The following is a 19,991-nucleotide window of genomic DNA, read 5'->3' on the forward strand; positions in this document are numbered from 1 at the left end:
CAAAAAGGGAAATGAAGGGATACATTTTATTACATCATTTCTTTCAATGAGTCGGGTTCAACTACATCATAACATAACAAAACAATATTGTTTGTTTAAGAAGAACACATGCTTAAATTGGAATCGATAGAAATAAATATTTTGAGGTTTGGGCAACTACATACACATTTTGGTATCATGTTGAGTTTTTGAAATTATATCTATGAGAGATGAATTTATATGCTTGTAGTTAGAACCTAAAAAGATGATGTAGGGTATTTTTGTTACCTTTTTGTTTGCTTCAGGGTGCAATTTTTTATTTTGTACCTCTCTTTTGAAGAAAAGATATACACAAATGTACAATGATTTGACAATAATGTAAAAGAGTTGGAGTACATCTAATATTTTATTTTATTTTTTTTAAATAAATGAATGACAAGTTGAACTGAATTATTGATGAATTAAAAAATTTCGTTGATTTTCAACAGGAAAAAAAAGAGAGATTCACATCAAATTTAAACTAAATTATGAGTTAATCGAAAAGATTCTTGTTAAATTGAGCTGAATTTGCGCAACTTTACTCTATTCATTCTGACATATGTTAACATATTTAGTTTTTCTGTTTTAAGTTATTGGGTTTTGTTTGTTTGGTCCAACTTTCCTTTTCTGTTTCAGCTAGGTCTTAGTCTTTTTCTTATATATACACCATGTATTTTACTCTCTAATACACAAGTAAATAAGAATTTCTTTTGTATTTTCTTTTCTCTGTTTTTCTCTCTTTTATGCTTAAGTCATTATCTCTTTTTCATTTGCAATTAGGGTTCATCAGAACCTCCCTTTCTCTATTGTGATTTCGTGTGATTACGTGCGCTCCATTTAATGCACCACATCAGACAATGAATATTCATCTTCATTAATTGTAATATGGTATCAGAGCTCTTCGAATGAAGAGCTCTGCTGCACTTCTCTTTGATCTTTATTTCCCCCTTTGTTATTCTTGGTTATCTTTTATGTTCTCTTTCAAAATCTTGATTGGGTTTAAAAATCTCTTAGGCAATGTTTAATGAAAACCCTAGTCTTCATAGTCTTAATAGTAGTCACACTATTACATGCAATTTTTGTGATAAATATGGTCATACTGAAGCTGTTTGTTTTCGCAAAGTGGGTTTTCCTTCTAGTAATGTTAAAACCTCAAAGTTTTCTTTTACTAGAAAAGTCTGCACTTTTTATAATCGTCTTGGCCACACTGTCGACACCTGTTATAAAAAGCATGGGTTCCCTCCTGGCTACAAATTCACCAATTGGACATCCTAAGCCAATAATATGATTACTACTGACACTTTTTCTGAGTTTTTTCCTAAAGAACAAGATGTAAAGGGGATTCAACTTACATCACAACAATGCCAATTCCTTACCAATATTTTGCGTTAGCAAAACCTTGAGGACCCTGCCCCTCACACTCAAATTAATCAAGTTGGCACCTTCTCTACGGATGAAATCCCCAATACTGAGCATTCTTCAACAGGTAAGTTTCTCTCTTCACTATCTTCTATAAAAGAATCTTGGATTATTGATTTTGGTGTCACGGATCATGTTTGCCACAATTTGAGCGTTTTTACTACTTGCACTAAAATTATGCCACATATTCTGGTTTAGTACATTTTTCTGATAAGTTTTATTTGTTTGATGTGTTATATGGGCCTCATTTTAAATTAAACTTAATATCTGTTTCTAAACTCACACACCAACTTAAATGCACTTTAACTTTCACTTCAACCCACTGCATTATACAGGACAATCTCACCCAAGAGAGGATTGGTACAGTTAAAGCCACCGTTGGCTTGTACCTTGTCACTACCTTGCCTGCTTCTAGCCGTTCTAAACCGCATTGTTTTGCTCCTTTTATTAATTGTAATATCACGGACAAAACATTGTGGCATTATAAACTAGGATACCCTTCACTTGAAAGATTACATGTCTTAAGCAAACAATACTTTTTTATTACTGTTGATAATCATCATGTATGTGACACTTGTAGTCGTGAAAAACAGAGAAAACTTTTTTCACTTTAAGTAATACTGTTACCTCTGCTATTTTTTATCTTGTACACTTCGATATTTGGGAACCATGTTCCATAATTTCTATGCAAGGTTTTCGTTATTTCTTAACTATTATTGATGATTACTCGCGTTATACTTGGTTTATTCTGCTGCATAACAAATCTGAAGTGCGTCAGCCGATCATTAACTTCACTGTTTTCGTTCAAAATCATTTCAAAACTAATATCAAAACGATTCGTACTGACAATGGTGTTGAGTTTGCTATGTCAAATTTTTATGCTTTAAAGGGAATTATACATAAAATATCTTGTGTTGAAACACCACAACAAAGTGGCATTGTAGAACGTAAACATCAACACATACTAAATGTAACCCAGGTTTTACTTTTTCAAGCAAATCTTCCTCCTATTTTTTGGGAATTTGCTGTAAATCATGTTGTTTTCTTAATAAATGCTATTCCTACCCATTACTTAATAACATCACTCCTCATGAAAAGTTGTTTGGAAAACCATATGACATTTCCTTTCTAAAAGTATTTGGTTGTCTCTGTTATGCTAGTACCATTACTGCACATAGGAAAAAATTAGATGATAGATCTATCAAATGTATTTTTCTTGGCTTCCCACAAAATACAAAAGGTTATATTATCTTAAATTTAAAGTTTCATAGCATAGAGATATCAAGACATGTAATCTTTCATGAAAACCACTTTTCATATAAATTGGACAGTGGCTTACCTAAGGACCCTAACACTTTATCTCTCCCTATTTCTAACGCATATAATTCTGCTTTTGATTTTTTTTTTTCTGATACTGCACCTCTTGTCGAGCCATGTGCCTCTACTCCTGCACCCAATACTGTCCCTCCACCAACCTCATTATCCTTTGATCTTCTAACAAATAGTGTCTCTGCTCCTGCATCCAACATTGCACCTCCACCAGAATTATCACCGCCTGCATCTCCAGGAAGCACCTCACCCTGATTTCCAAAAAGATCAGCTTGTCCTCACCGACAACTTACCTATCTTGCGGATTTCCACACTGCAACCAACACTGTAAGTAGTAGATATCCTATTCATAATTACTTGTCTTACAATTCCTTATCTTCCAATTTTTTAGAAATGTTATTTCCTCTATCAATTCTCATCCTGAACCTCGGACATATAATGAAGCCTCCAAACATGCTTCTTGGCAATCTACCATGCAAGATGAGCTTCAAGCTCTTGCTGCTAACAATACTTGGCAGCTTACCCCTCTCCCTCTAGGAAAGAAAACTATTGGTTGTAAATGGGTATATAAAATCAAATACCATTCTGATGGCACTGTTGAGCACCACAAAGCTAGAGTTGTTGCCAAAGGGTTCACCCAACTTGAAGGACTTGATTTCTTAGACACTTTTGCACCTGTTGCTAAACTCACTACCCTCCGCCTTCTCCTTGCTATTGCCACTACCAAAAATTAGATTTTAAAACAACTTGATGTCAATAATGCATTTCTTCATGGTGATCTCCATGAAGAGGTATACATGACCCCCCCACCTGGCCTCTCTCTTCCTTCTCCCCAGCATGTTTGCAAGCTTCAACGGTCTTTGTATGGCCTTCGTCAAGCTGGTAGCCAATGGTACGCCAAACATTCTACTTTTCTTTTATCAAATAATTACTCTATTTCTGTTGTTGATCACTCTCTTTTTCTTAAATATAATAACGATAAACTCACTGCTATTCTTGTTTATGTTGATGATTTGGTCTTAACTAGCGATGACACGGAGGAAATCAATACAATTACTGCATCCCTTCACCATCACTTCAAGATAAAAAAAATAGGTCATCTCACTTACATTTTGGGATTGGAAATTGCTCGCAACAGTTCTGGTCTTCATTTAAGTCAACGCAAGTATACTCTTGATCTTTTTCACGAAACTGGCATGCTTGACTCTGTACCTGTGGCCACTCCTATGACTCATACCTCCCGTCTCTCTCCCGATTAAGGCTCCCCTCTTGATGCTGGTGCAACTTCCCAATACAGAAGACTCCTTTGACGTCTAATCTACTTAACCAACACGCGACCTGACATCGCCTTTGTTGTCCACAATTTAAGCCAATTCATATCTGCACCCACAACTCATCATCAACAAGTTGTCTCACGTCTTTTGTGTTACCTCAAGGGCACCCCTGGTGAAGGACTATATTTTTCTCATACTAACTCACTTCATCTTTGTGGTTTTAGTGGCTCTGACTGGGCAACATGTCCTACCACACGCAAATCTGTCATTGGATATTCCATCTACTTAGGAGACTCCCTAATATCATGGAAATCAAATAAGCAACCAACTATATCCCACAGCTCCTCTGAAGCCGAGTATAAAGCCATTGCCACCACCACATGTGAGCTACAATGGTTGTCTTACCTCCTTCAGGAATTACATCTTCCTCTCTCCCAGCCTGCAACCCTGTACTGTGACAACAAATTTGCCCTTCAAATAGCGTCCAATCAAGTCTTTCATGAACGCACCAAGCACATTGAAATTGATTGTCACTTAGTTCGTGAAAAACTTAACTCTGGTCTCCTCAAACTGTTGTCCATTACTTCTGCCATGCAAGTTGCTGACATATTCACCAAGCCCCTTGCTACCGCATAGTTCTCTACTCTCAAATCCAAGCTGGGCCTGACAAATATCTACTCCCCAGCTTGAGGGGGTGTTAACATATTTAGTTTTTCTGTTTTAAGTTATTGGGTTTTGTTTGTTTGGCCCAACTTTCCTTTTCTGTTTTAGCTAGGTCTTAGTCCTTTTCTTATATATACACCATGTATTTTACTCTCTAATACACAAGTAAATAAGAATTTCTTTTGTATTTTCTTTTCTCTGCTTTTCTCTCTTTTATGCTTAAGTCATTATCTTTTTTTCATTTGCAATTAGGGTTCATCAGAACCTCCCTTTCTCTATTGTGATTTCGTGTGATTATGTGCACTCCATTTGATGCACCACATCAGACAAAGAATATTCATCTTCATTAACTGTAATGACCTACATGAATTTGATCATCATCCAAGATATAAAATAATTTTTACTACAAGAAAATTATAAAATAGAAATCAATTTTAGAGACAAAAAATAATTAGTTGTTATAGTGACTAAATTAGAGACCATTTTATGAACTAAATAATGTTTTGGTTTCTAAATTAGTTTCTATTATTATTAAATGGTTTTTAAATTGGTATCTAATTAGCAACCAAGGTTTTTGCTACCAAATTTAGAATATAAATAATTGGTAGTTAAAATCTTGGTAGCTAATTAGATATCAATTTAAAAACTATTTAACAATAATAGAAACTAATTTAGAAATCCATTTTATTTTTAGTTTCTAAAATGATCTCTAATTTAGTTATTATTATCACTAATTATTTTAGTTTCTAAATATTGATTTCTATTTGATGATTTTCCTGTAGTGTTTGGTAAAGTAACAATAAAAATGGAACAAGACTCTTAATATTGTGACATATACATTTTGTTGGGATAATAAATTGTTCCGATAATATAAAATCATAATATAAAGTGGACATAGTAAATTTAATACATTTGATGTCTAAAATATATGTTTAATTCATTTTCTTACTCAAAATTATTTATATATTACTCATTTGATTAAATTATCAGGAAAAAAAAAACGAAACCGGAAATTCCCAACTATTAATGTGAGTCATATTAAAGAAGACGAGTGATATTTATATACCCAGAAACAATAAAGTGAATAAGTACAAAATGAATTTATTATGTTTCAGGTACACATTCCTCGATTGAAAAGGATATAAATTAAGTTCATGAATTTGGTAGAGTTCGTGCATGCACATGAATTTTTTTTCCCAGATCATTTATTTTTCTCTTCCTTTCTTCTTTCTCTTTCATTTTCTGTATTCATCTAATCTTCTTATTATCTTGAATTCGGATAGATTATTATATTCTTTCTTTTTGTCATTCTACCAGTCATATTTGAATCCAATCTGAATTCTGTCCCAAACTAGATAATCATAAATCCATTATTTCAACTCGAATCAGATTCTTTGCTTGTCGTTTTATAATCAGAATTGATATATGAAATCAAGGACAAATTGTGATGTACAAATTTTACTTAATAAATTTAAAATGTTTAAATATATTGGACTAATTGAAAATTATCCAACTGACATATACTTATCAGTTATTCTCAACTATTATTACTGTTTAGTAATTGTATTATTAATGAAAAGTATTTATTAATTTATTGTTGATAAATTTTCTTTAGAAAAATAATTAAACTGTTGGAGAAACAAGTAACTAAATTTAGGTTAAAAGGAGTAAATTTTTTAAGAAATTTTAAAATATAAGAATTGAGGTTACCTTTTCTCAACCTAAAAATATAATCATCATTTAAAAAAATTATTAAATAAAAACTAATTTTAGAAAAAAAAAGGATTTTTTAAAAATAAATAATACTTTAAAAAAATAAAAGTATTAAATATAGATATAAAGCAAAATAAGAAATGTTCTTACAAACAATAATTATATTTAAAATACAGGGATTGCTATGAAATATAGAGTTAGATGAGTAATTTTAAATTTTTATAAAATATGAAATTTTTAAATTTGAATTATTTTATTATATTTTTAAAAATTCTGTTTGGATAAATAAACTCATTTTTTTTAGTTTTCAAAATTTTAGTTATAAATATGTATTTATGCATGTCTGTACGTATGTATATACATCATATCAAGTGATAAATTTTCATTTACTGTGATAATGAGAAAATTATATAAAAACAAATGAAGGGCATGTCAAATTCTAAACCATTCTTCTATAAAAAAAAAGAAGGTATTATTTACATTTTAGAGGCAGAGAAAAGCACATGAAGCCAAACCTAACTCATCGAATCACTGGAATACAATATCTTTAGCCACATGTATAGCAACAAATGTGCACCATTCATTTATGCCAGAAATAATAAACATGTTTATGACTATGGTAAAAAACCAACAAAATTTTGCAAATTTTGAACACGTAATTTCTTTAAAACCCAAAATTTGATGCGAATAAGTTTCCACGTGAATGCCAACTTCTTGTGGCTAATATTTGCAACCTTAACTTCCTCACCACGGACTAGAATGCAAAGAGAACCCAACATAACCTACGTCAGCATTTCTAGTAAAGAATTTAATTTAAATTGGAGATTTGGATTCAATAGTTTATGTTAAATTCTCTCATGTGTCATAATAATTTTTTATTAAATATTTGTTAATCTTAAATATTTAATACAAGAGAAAATAAAACAAGAGAAAATCAATCAATTTAAAAAAAACAATTTATTGTTATATTAATTAAATTAGACACCATTTTAGAAACTAAAAAAAGAAATTGGTTTCTAAATCAATTTCTACTAGTGTTAAATAGTTTCTAAATTTGTATCTAATTAGCTACCAATTATTTAGATTCTAAATTTGGTAGCAAAAACCTTGGTCACTAATTAGATATCAATTTAGAAATTATTTAACAATAATAAAAACTAATTAAAAAAAAAATTCTAAAATGGTCTCTAATTTAATCAATATAGTAATTAATTATTTTTAGTCTCTAAAATTGATTTCTATTTAATAATTTTTTTATAGTGAAAGAATTTTAAATTTTATTTTTAAGTAAATTATGAAATTTTAAATTTTAGTAAACAAAATATTTCCTCCCTAATTTTTTAGTCTCACTTTTTTTTTAATTTTCTATCAAAACAAAATAAGCCCAATTTAGGCATAATATTGCTATATATAAAAATTGATTTTGATTATAAAAATTTATTCGAATATGTCAAAATTTTATTAATTCACTTGAAGCGTATTGATATTTACAAACTCAACCCTCTATCAAGTCAACAATATAGTTGAATGAGTACTATTATTTTAAATAAGTTGATATAATTTGAAGACTCTAGGTTTAAATGCAATGAGTCGGAAATCACGAGTAAAACTAATTGGACATGTATATAAATGATTACACACATTTACACTTTGTATATACTCTACATAACTTATAATTTTTCTGCACAATCCACTCAATGGATAAAAAATAGTTAAGCAAATAATTGCTTTTTTAATTAGGATTTGTATTCTTCATTAAAGTTGACACTTGGATGTTAGTTTTATTATTTGAAATCATCTTAAAAGAAAGTCAAGAATTCCGATCCTATAAAGTTAAAGAGTATCTTAACCTCCACTATAGAGTCATCATAAAAAAAATCTAATTATATTATTGGAATTCTGAATATGCACTATAAATCTCTAGAAGAAGAATTGTAAAATTGAAGTTTCAGACTGAGTATTACAGAACATTTAAAATGACATGATATTGGAAGGCCTTCAGTGTTTTGACTCTATTATTCACCAATTTTAGTGTTTATTTTTTAGAGTTTCATTGGTGTTTAAATTAGCTTTTTATTGGACAAAACATCACACTAATTCATTCTTATTTTTCTACTGAATCAGTTAGTCTATTCCGGCTTCGAAAACATATATGCAGATACTCTTGAAATTAGGTACAAAGATAATTTGGGAAATGATAAAAAAAATTGTACATGGTAAGTATTGATCATGTTCTACAATTAAAATTTAGAAAAAATGACTATATTAAAATTATTATTTACAAAATATTTTAAAATATGATAAAAATTTAATTTATGAAATTCAATTTTAAACCATAAATGAAATAAAATATATTAAAAAGAAATACACAATAAGATTAATAATATAGATAAAACTGAAGTAGTTCTATATATAAAAAAAAACTGATAAAGTAGTTTATGATGATTAATGAAGAACATATGCCAAAACGAGTATATAACAGGTCAGGGAATATAAGTTAGAAAGTTTAGCCCATTGAATGAGAAAAATTATTATTTTTTATATTATTTATGTTATAAAATTAATTTAAATAAAAAAATATGCTGAATATATAAATAATTTAATAAATAAATTAGTATTTAAATTGGTATAAATAAATAATAATAATAAATAAATATATATATATATATAAAAGCAAAAACATCATAGCTTAATAATTAAAAAAAACTAACACAATTTTTAAATTTTTAACATTTAAAATATACATAAAATAAAATATCACGATATTTTGGTTCAAGTTTTAACCACATAAGATAATATTTTTTTAAATAATAAGTTTCTTGAAAGGAAAATGAAAAATAGTTAACTTTTTATTTATTTAAAGAAATGGAAACAACATTGAATTAAGGATTTTTCATTAAAAAAAATTAAATTTTTTTTGGACCTATTGTGAACCGAATTTTGAACAATTTTACTATATTTCCATATTTTTATGAGTTCATTATTTTTCAACCCGATTTAATATAGAAGATCACTTAAAAAGTATTCTCTTCTAAAAAAAATCTAGCTATTTTTTCATCAAAATAAATATAATAAAAGAAAATTTGTAATAAATAAAAAAGTATGATTTAAGTATTTAGATGGTCATAGTCTCATAGATAAAAAAAAAAAAGGCTTGTAATTTTTGGAAGACTAGTCAAATATGACAGCAGAATTGAACCACTATATCTCGCAATACTTGATTCTGGTTTCGACATTCTTTGACTTTAGGGATAAAAGTAAAAGTATGAAGGCCTACTAATTTTTTTCATGAAAACAATTTGTATGTGTTTATATTTTTGTGTAATTTTACATAACATTTTAATGGTATTTAATTAATTATTTGACCATAATTTATTTCGAAGAAAACATAATTTCAGTTTTTATAATCTTTTAAAATCCAATTACAATCATATTTATAAATATGATTTTTTTAATGTAAAGTTAAAGAAAGAATGGAATGGGGATGTGAATGGGATTATAAGGAGGAAGGCTCCGGAGAAAGAGAAGTTGGTTATTGGAGAGAAAAAAATGAGAGGTGTGATGATTATATTATGGAAGAAACGGTTGATGAAAGAAGTGTGTAAAGAAATTGTGACATGTGTTTGAGAGGGTCAAAACCTTAGAAAAAAGGATTGGTGATTAAGATGTTTGGAATGAAATTCAGTTCCAAGGCCATTGAGTGTAAATTGGACAAAAGTTGAAATAAGATACGTTCCATGATTTAAAGATGGACAAATAACATGACTTTTATTTCCTCTATTTTTTCTTTGGGGATTTCACTATGATAATGTGCTCAAAAGTTAGAAAGGAATTTGAGTTGGGCTGTTTGAGTTTGCTTGTTACTTTATCTCACTTCAATTAAAATTAAGAATTAAATTTTAAGTTTAATTTAATATTATAATTAATTCATAAGATATAGTTTATTCTTATTTATATATTATAAAGTATTTGTATTTTTAGTTGTTATGAAATTTTCAACGCAACTCTTTCACGTTTATACTTATCAACTTATACATGAAACTATATTATTATAAAAGAAATTATTAAATAAAAATCACTATATTTTTATATTTAAAATAATATATAATTTAATCAATATAAATACTATTTTAAATACTAAAAAATGTATTGATATCTAATTAATTTCTATTATTGATAAATAGTTTCTAAATTGGTATTTATTTTTATTGATTTCTATTTAATGATTTGTTTGTAGGGTATATTTATGAGTGATCTGGTAAGCCAACAAACTCTCATATGATATACTCTAAATGATGGATTCTGATACTATATTAATAAAGTCTAACACAACCTTATAAAAATTAGCTTATAAAGTGAAATTTACACCACTTATATATCATGAAATGTTCTTATATCTAATTGTTGTGGGATTTCCAACCATTAGTGTCAAATTTTGTTACTACCCTTTTTTGTTGCATCTAGGTTTTATTTAAAGTTTTACTCTTTTTTTTGGAACAATTAACCATGCATGTTTATCTTAAGATGAAGTTTGTTTGATATCTTGTTTCACTTGAAAATAATTATATTTTATTTATTATAGAAGTAATATGTGTATATATAATAATAATAATATATTTACCTATTCCATTTTTTATTACTTTATAAAGTAAGTATTATCCTTACAATCAAATATACGAAATCAAATTATAATAAACTTATTTTTAAATAAAAATAATTTCTCAAAGCCTTATTTAATGTTGCTATTTAAAAAATACTCATGTCTTTAAACTTAAATTCTCAATAAATATAACTAAGGATAGTAGGAAAAAAATGTATTTATTGTATAGAAAAAATATTAAATAAACGTAACAACTATTCTTGATAATTATGAAATAAGTTAATTTTATTTATAATTGAATCTTGAAGTATTTAATAAAAAATTAAATACATTTAATATTTTAGAAATATAAAACACATTCAATACTGATAATAAAAAATGAAGTAGGAAAACTGGTCAGAGGATATAAAACTATTGTAGAAGTAATCTTCGTAACTTATTTTTCAAGTGTCCTATTTTAAAAATATTTTTTTTTATTTGAATGTCATTTTTAAAAATATTTGCAAACGCCTACCTTATGCATTAGACTATGATGTAACACCCCATAATTTACATATAAATATTACATAAAAGTTCTACCAGTTTCTATATAAATTTGGAATTTTTCAAAAACATTCCTAATACATGATTAAGATTTATAGAAATACAAATATTGACATATCCAGAACTCAAAATTAGACTATGAAACCTCTAAGGCTCTCTTGCACCTGTATGGTCATTTGTTCGTGTACATAGTACAGTCATCGCAGTTCAAACACAACAAGAAAAGCAAGGATAAACTAGTGAAAATAGAATTTTATAATATACACAATTAAATCAAAAGAGAAAACCAAATTACATGATCAATTTCTCAAATTATTCAATTTTCTTCAAATCTCAATAATAAACAATCACATAGATCTCACATGGATCTACACATCCATAATATTCAACAAACAACGTCTTCTGGAAGACCCGTATTAAGTAAGTCCTACTAGAGACTAACACCTGATCCAAAGATTACCAGCAAATCCAACAGAAAGGATCAGGGTAAGTTCAATACAACTCAAGTCGTGCATCTCATATGTCACGGTGTGCATGAACTCCCCCATCAGCTTCTCACCACCTGATATCTTAGTCTATGTGACTTAGATCATCAGTGAAGCTCGGAGATCTCTGTTACCACATTGGCATCAATATTTAATACACAACAAACATCACTCCATACATTATCACAAATGTATGAATTCAATTCCATACCATTTCGTCATATAATATCATTCAAAAAGTGATCCAAAATATTCAAAAGTCTATTTGACATAAAAAATAACACTTTAATACTAAATCATCAAAATCGAATATTTCCACAAATTTAAATAATATATAAACAAACAACCCAATATATATATATATATATATATATATATATATATAAACACAACATCCTTGCAAGAGAAATTGAATATTGGGACTGTTGATTTTGGCTTAATCCCAAGTTCCACATCGGTGAGTTCATTGTTTGGGAGGAGGTTTGAGAGTTATAAATTAACCTCTCCTCCTTCACTGTGATATATCCCAATTTGTAATATCTTCTCCCATAATAATAAAAGTGAGCTGTTTTTGCTGTGCTCGGAGATTAGGCTAAATTGGCCGAACTCCGTTAACAATTTTCTGGTGTGTTTTTTCCTCTTTATCTCTTTTATTATTCCGCTTTATTTATTCAATATTATTTGTCGGGTAGCTCTGTTAGGGTTCTGTTTTAGTGGAAAAATTACCCGTTTTTTCCAACAAGTGGTATCAAGAGCTGAAGGTTCACCTTGGATTGTTTGAAATTGTTTGTAATATTGAATCCAATATTTTGAGTTTGTGATGGCAAGAGGTTGTCAACAAAGTCAGACAAAGGGGAGAATAGGGAGGTCTAAGTCTAAAGGTCGAGTCGTTGCCAAAGATGAGTGTGCTTTCTGTCATGAGAAAGGACACTGGAAGAAAGACTGTCCAAAACTGCAGAAGAAAGGGAAGGCTCCACAAGATGCAAATGTTGCAGAATACAAAAGTGATATGGAATCAGATATCTCTTTAATTGTCTCGCTTTCAGCATCATCGTATCCAGATGAGTGGATATTGGATTCAGGTTGTACCTATCATATGTGTCCCATTCGGGAATGGTTCTTTGAATTTCAAGAACTTGATGGCGGGGTTGTTTACATGGGTAATGATAATCCATGTAAGACAGCTGGGATAGGTTCAATCAAGCTGCGGAATCATGATGGATCCACCAGAATTTTGCGGGATGTACGGTACGTGCCAAAGTTGAAGAAGAATCTCATCTCATTGGGGGCTTTAGAATCTAAAGGCCTAGTTGTGACGATGCGAGATGGAATTCTTAAAGCAACTTCAGGAGCACTAGTGATGTTGAAAGGCGTGAGGAAGAACAATTTGTATTACTGCCAAGGTAGTACAGTGGTGGGGACAATAGCGGTAACAACTTCTAGCTCTAAGAAGGATGCTGAGGCAACAAAGTTGTGGCATATGAGGTTGGGACATGCTGGAGAGAAATCCTTGCAAATTCTTACCAAGCAGGGATTGTTGAAAGGTACGAAGGCTTGCAAACTTGAATTTTGTGAGCATTGTGTTCTGGGAAAACAACGAAGAGTGAAGTTTGGCACTGCAATTCACAATACCAAGGGTATTCTGGATTATGTGCATTCAGATGTGTGGGGACCTGCCAAGACTCCGTCAATCGGAGGTAGGCATTATTTTGTCACTTTTGTGGATGATTTTTCCAGAAGAGTTTGAGTGTTTACTATGAAGAATAAAAATGATGTGCTTGAAATTTTCCTTAAGTGGAAAACTCAAGTTGAAAACCAGACAGGAAGGAAGATTAAGGTTCTCCAAACAGACAATGGAGGAGAATACAAGAGTGATCCGTTCCTGAAGGTATGCCAAGATTGTGGCATAGTTCGACACTTCGCTGTTAGAAAAACACCACAGCAGAATGGGGTGTCGGAGCGTATGAACAAGACACTTGTGGAGAAAGTTCGTTGTATGCTGTCTAATGCTGAGTTAGGCAAAGAGTTTTGGGCTGAGGCTGTGACATACGCTCAACATGTCAATCGTTTGCCATCATCTGCTATAGATGGCAAAACCCCGTTAGAGGTATGGTCTGGAAAACCTGCAACTGATTATGATTCTTTGCATGTTTTTGGTTCTATTGCATATTATCATGTGATTGAATCAAAATTGGATCCACGGGCAAAGAAGGCTCTTTTCATGGGCTTTAGTCCTGGAGTGAAGGGATACCGTTTGTGGTGTCTAGAGGCAAAGAAGACGATTATCAGCAGGGATGTTACCTTTGATGAATCTGCCATGTTAAAGAAGGTAAATCCAGAAGGAGCTGATAGTACTCCGCAACAGGTGGAGTGTGCCCGGAAGCAGGTGGAGTTTGAGCAGATAGTGGTGATCCCAACACGAAATACCACAAGTGATTCTCCTATGGCAGAAGAAGAGTCAGATGAGGAAGAGGTTCCTACCCAAGAATCTCAACAGCAATCAGCGCCAATTGCAGTTAGAAGACAGAGACGAGATATTCAGAAGCCTGCTCGTTTCATGGATATGGTTGCCTATGCACTTCCAGTTGTTGATGACATTCCATCCACTTACCCAGAAGCTATTATGAGTTCAGAGAGTGGTAATTGGGCAGGTGCGATGGAAGAGGAGATGCAGTCTTTGAAGAAGAACAAGACGTGGAAGCTGGCACAATTACCAAAAGGTAAGAAGGCAATTGGGTGCAAATGGGTATTTGCAAAGAAAGAATGATTTGCTAATAAAGAAGATGTTCGCTACAAGGCAAGGTTGGTTGCTAAAGGCTTTGCTCAGAGGAAGGGAATTGATTATAATGAGGTATTTTCTCCAGTTGTTAAACATTCCTCCATTCGAATTTTGTTGGCCTTGGTAGCACAGTTGAATTTGGAGCTTGCTCAACTTGATGTAAAGACCGCATTCCTACACGGTGATTTGAAGGAGGAAATCTATATGACTCAACCAGAAGGATACAATGTTGATGGTAAAGAAGATTGGGTTTCTAAACTTAGCAAATCGTTGTACGGACTGAAACAATCTCCGAGACAGTGGTACAAACGATTTGATAAGTTCATGAAGGATCAGAAGTACAAGATAAGCAAATATGATCATTGTGTGTATTTGCGCAGACTTGAAGATGGTTCCTACATTTACTTACTCTTATATGTTGATGATATGCTGATTGCAGCAAAGAGCCAAGTTGAGATTGACAGGTTAAAGGCTCAGTTGAGTAAAGAGTTCGAGATGAAGGATTTGGGGGAAGCCAAGAAGATTCTCGGCATGGAGATAAACAGGGACAGGGAGAGGGGAAAACTTTGGCTGTCACAGAAGCAGTATTTGCAGAAGGTACTACAACGTTTTGGTATACACGAAGATACAAAACCTGTAAGTACCCCACTTGCTCCTCATTTGAAATTGAGTAGCCGTTTATCTCCGACGACTGATGAAGAACGAGAATACATGGCGAAAGTCCCATATGCAAATGCAGTTGGAAGCTTGATGTATGCAATGGTGTGTACAAGACCAGATATTTCACAGGCTGTGAGTGTTGTTAGCAGGTACATGCATAATCCGAGCAAGGGACATTGGCAACCTGTGAGATGGATTCTACGGTACCTCCAAAATACCTTAGATGTTGGATTGACATTTGAGCAAGATGAATCACTTGGTCAATGCATAGTTGGATATTGTGATTCTGATTATGCAGGTGATTTGGATAAGCGACGGTCTACAACTGGCTATTTGTTCACTTTAGCAAAAGCGCTAGTTAGTTGGAAGTCTACCTTGCAGTCTATGGTGGCTTTGTCATGACAGAGGCAGAGTATATGGCAATTACAGAGGCTGTGAAGGAAGCAATTTGGCTTCATGGGTTGCTTAAAGACTTGGGAGTTGGTCAGAAACAACTTGAGTTATATTCTGACAGTTAGAGTGCTATTCATTTAGCAAAGAATCAAGTCTTTCATGCACGGACGAAGCACATTGATGTTCGCTATCACTTTGTGCGTGAGATTCTCGAAGAAGAGGAGATTGTTCTCCAGAAGATTCACACTACGGAGAATCCTGCAGATATGCTCACCAAAGTGGTTACAAGGACCAAGTTTGAACACTGTTTAGACTTGGTTAATATCTTGCACATTTGAAGTTGGCGTCCGGAGGTGCAAATTTGAAGCACTGCAAAGTTTGTTTTTGTTATGTTTTGAGAAGATTTGTATTAGGTGGAACTTGAAATTAAGCCAAGGTGGAGATTTGTTGATTTTGGCTTAATCCCAAGTCCCACATCGGTGAGTTCATTGTTTGGGAGGAGGTTTGAGAGTTATAAATTAACCTCTCATCCTTCATTGTGATATATCCCAATTTGTAATATCTTCTCCCATAATAATAAAAGTGAGTTGTTTTTGCTGTGCTCGGAGATTAGGCTAAATTGGCCGAACTCCGTTAACAATTTTTTGGTGTGTTTTTTCCTCTTTATCTATTTTATTATTCCGCTTTATATATTCAATATTATTTGTCGGGTAGCTCTGTTAGGGTTCTGTTTTAGTGGAAAAATTACCCATTTTTCCCAACAGGGACCACGTCCCTTCCACATCCAAATCTTCTAGCCTAGGGTTCTATTAAAAATTAAATTTAGCTTCCCTTACCTCAATTGCTTGCTTTCCAAGTAACTTCTAGAATTTTATTCCCCACCATTTGATAAGCTTCAAGATTTACGGGCCTAATGCAAATTATCCAAACAGAACAAAAATTCAGTATATAATATAATAAGTTGAGAGGATTAAACTTCTCAACTGACCACACCAAGATTGATGACTAAATCCTAAGGAAAAATAGAGAACAAAAGAACTTTAGAGAAAAAATGAACTTATTCTGTTTAAAAATCTGATCGGGTAGAAATGTTTCTTAACTTGCCAGCTACAACGTGGTCTGATCATATTCTAAAATAGATGAAGATTGGGAGAGAAAATTAAGAGAGAGGGAGAAAAAAGAATACGGAGAGAGAAATGGAGATAAGGAAGAAAGAAACCGTGGATGAGGGGAGGGTCTGTGTGTTTTTTTTACGCTGTTACAAAATATATATATATATATATTTGACTTTGAATTTTTATTTATTTCTTATGAGTAAGTTGTACATGAAAAAAAAAAATATTTAGTCTATTACACTTTAAGTAATTCTTCTGATATGATGATTGCGATCATGAACTACAAGAATATTTTTTGAAGTTTGTATTACAAGCATATGAATGAAAATTCATCTTTATTTTATATTTTTCTATTCTTAATGAAAGGAAAATTCTTCTTTATTTTATATTTCTTCTATTATTAATGAAAGGAATTATTGTGTTTGGACATAATTAATGAGAATTAATTTAATATCAAAGAATTAATTTAATATCAAAAATCAATTCCCGTTTCTTGTTAGCAATACCAAAAACACCCAAATTAAACATCTTTGTACACAAACAACCTTAAATATTTTCTCAAGCATTTTCATAAGATATTTGGAAAAATTCCATAAATAATGAATTAAAAGTGCTTACTTTAAATAATAATTGGTTTATGTTTTACCTTTCTATTAGTAAACATTATATGTAAGTTGGTGTTCAAGATTAAACACAAGTTATATGATGCAATTGATATAAGTAAAACCCATTTGGTTACGAAATGATTTACTCAAACTTTTCAAATGTTTTCAAATAGCTTGAAATCAACAATGTTTTTCTTCGTGGAAATTGTACATTCCTTTTCCTTATTGCCCCTTTAATTTCTCTTGGATATGTTCAAGTTTAGTATTTTTTTTCTTTGCTTATTAAACATCATGATTCTCACCTACTTCCTTGTTAATATTGGTTAATAATATTATTTAACTAGGAATGATTGGATTGAGATTAATTAAGTTAAACATTACTGACTTAGAGAGTTTTCTATTAAAGACTTGGGTTCGTTACATTACTTACTTGACTTGGAAATTAACCAGTAAGGGTATTATGTTGAATAAAAAAGCATTGCCTTGATTTAATTTTAGAGAATAACTTACTAAGGAGTAAACATGTTGCTTCCCTTATGCTTCCTTGTAAAAAATCATTTGATTTTGTAGGAGGATTAATATAGCTTTATTATAGAATGAAAAAAAACTTTAGATATGTTTTATTTTTATTTTTTAACTTATTTTTCTTTAATAGTAATAAATTAGGTTCATATTTGCTTTAATTTTATGGTTTTAGATTTTTTGTTTTTTTTTTATTATTTTGGCCATAAATTTTTCTATAGACTATTTTTGGTCGATTCTAGTTATATTGAATTCTACATTTCTAGGGATAACAAAGCGAACTGGATTGAACTGCCAACCCGCCATCATTTAGGAATCTGCTAATCCGCATAGACTCGATCCGTCTAACCTGTCAACCCGACAACGTGGGAAGGGCTAGCCTACTAGTTTGTCCTTCTTTATTTTTAACACTTTTAAAGTGGAATCTCATGCTTTTGGAATTAAAATTGTCGGTGATCAATATTTTATATAAAAATTTATTTATATTAATTTCTTTATAAAGCATTTCATTCATTGAAGTATTGTTGATATTTATTTTATTTTGTTAGACATTAAACCTTCTTTGATTAGAATATTAAAGTCTCATTCATGTTTATTGTCCAAAGAGTGGTATTAATTACTACAATCAAGTAAATAGATCCAAAATAAGAAAAATTACAAAAAAGAAAAAATTGAAAAAGTGACGGGTCAGCCCACCAACCCACCCTCTGATGGGGCGAGTTACTAATTTTAGCTTGTATCACCTTGGCAGGTCAACTTGTCCCATCCCGCTTTTGACGGACTAGTGACGGGTCAGGCCAAATTAGGTAGGGCTGATTCGTTTTGCCACCCCTATACATTTTTATGAATTCAAAATGGACATATGGTTTTTGAAGTTCTCTCTTATTTTTAATCATTTTTAGAAGTTGAGGAAGATTTGTTGAATTTTTGTAAAGAATCCATGGAAGTTCGATTCTCGTTGTTTTAATTTAAACTTTTGTAATTGAGTTTATGAACCTAATTAGAGTCCACATCGAGGCTCATACTTACTTTATATTTTAGAGAATTTAAATAACTATATGTTCTCTAAGGTTGTACATAGAAATCATTTGATTAATTTTTCAATTTTAGGAATTGTTTATTAATCTCCTTTCTCTCTTTTCTCTCATTTTTTTTGTTCTAACTTTTCCTCTTCTCCCCTCATTCGTGCTTTTGTTCTTCATCAATGAAGAACTAATCCTTGAGGATTAATTCATGAAATTGAGATCAAACAAACCAAATTGAGTTTTGTACTGATCATTGAACACTTTGATTTTTGTTTTGTACTGATCATTGAACACTTTGATTTTTTTTCTTTCTCTTCTCTTATTTCATTTTTTTTTCAATTAATGTGCGTTTCTGGTTTTATAAATCAAATTAGGAATTGATTGAGTCCTGAGTTGATGAAAGATATTTTGACTTGATTCATATAATCGTTTTAATGGATTAACCGAATCAGTTAATTGTCCATACTTAGATTTGAATCTTTAAAGAACTATGCTAAGAGAAATTGTTTAGTTCTTGAATATGTGAATTGACCTTTAATCTCTTGATTTTAGTTTCTTAAAATTTGTGGTGTTTTCAATTTGTATATTATGTTTTCTAAACTCCTAGATTCCCAATTTTAATTTGTACAAAAATAAAATATTAAAAATTGAATACAACTAATATGTCTAAGAATCTACCTAGGTTGTGCTCTATATTATAAAATTTAGAGAGAACTTAGTATCTTTGATCTTAAGAACAACATTAAAAACCAATTACTTAATAATCCTAGTTCTAGTTGAGATTTTTCCTTTAAAAAATAGACTAACAAGACTTAACACCAATGAACCATGATATATATATATTACTT

Source organism: Phaseolus vulgaris, chromosome 3 (assembly GCF_051622355.1).
Source record: "Phaseolus vulgaris cultivar YP4 chromosome 3, ASM5162235v1, whole genome shotgun sequence".
Classification (NCBI taxonomy): domain Eukaryota; kingdom Viridiplantae; phylum Streptophyta; class Magnoliopsida; order Fabales; family Fabaceae; genus Phaseolus; species Phaseolus vulgaris.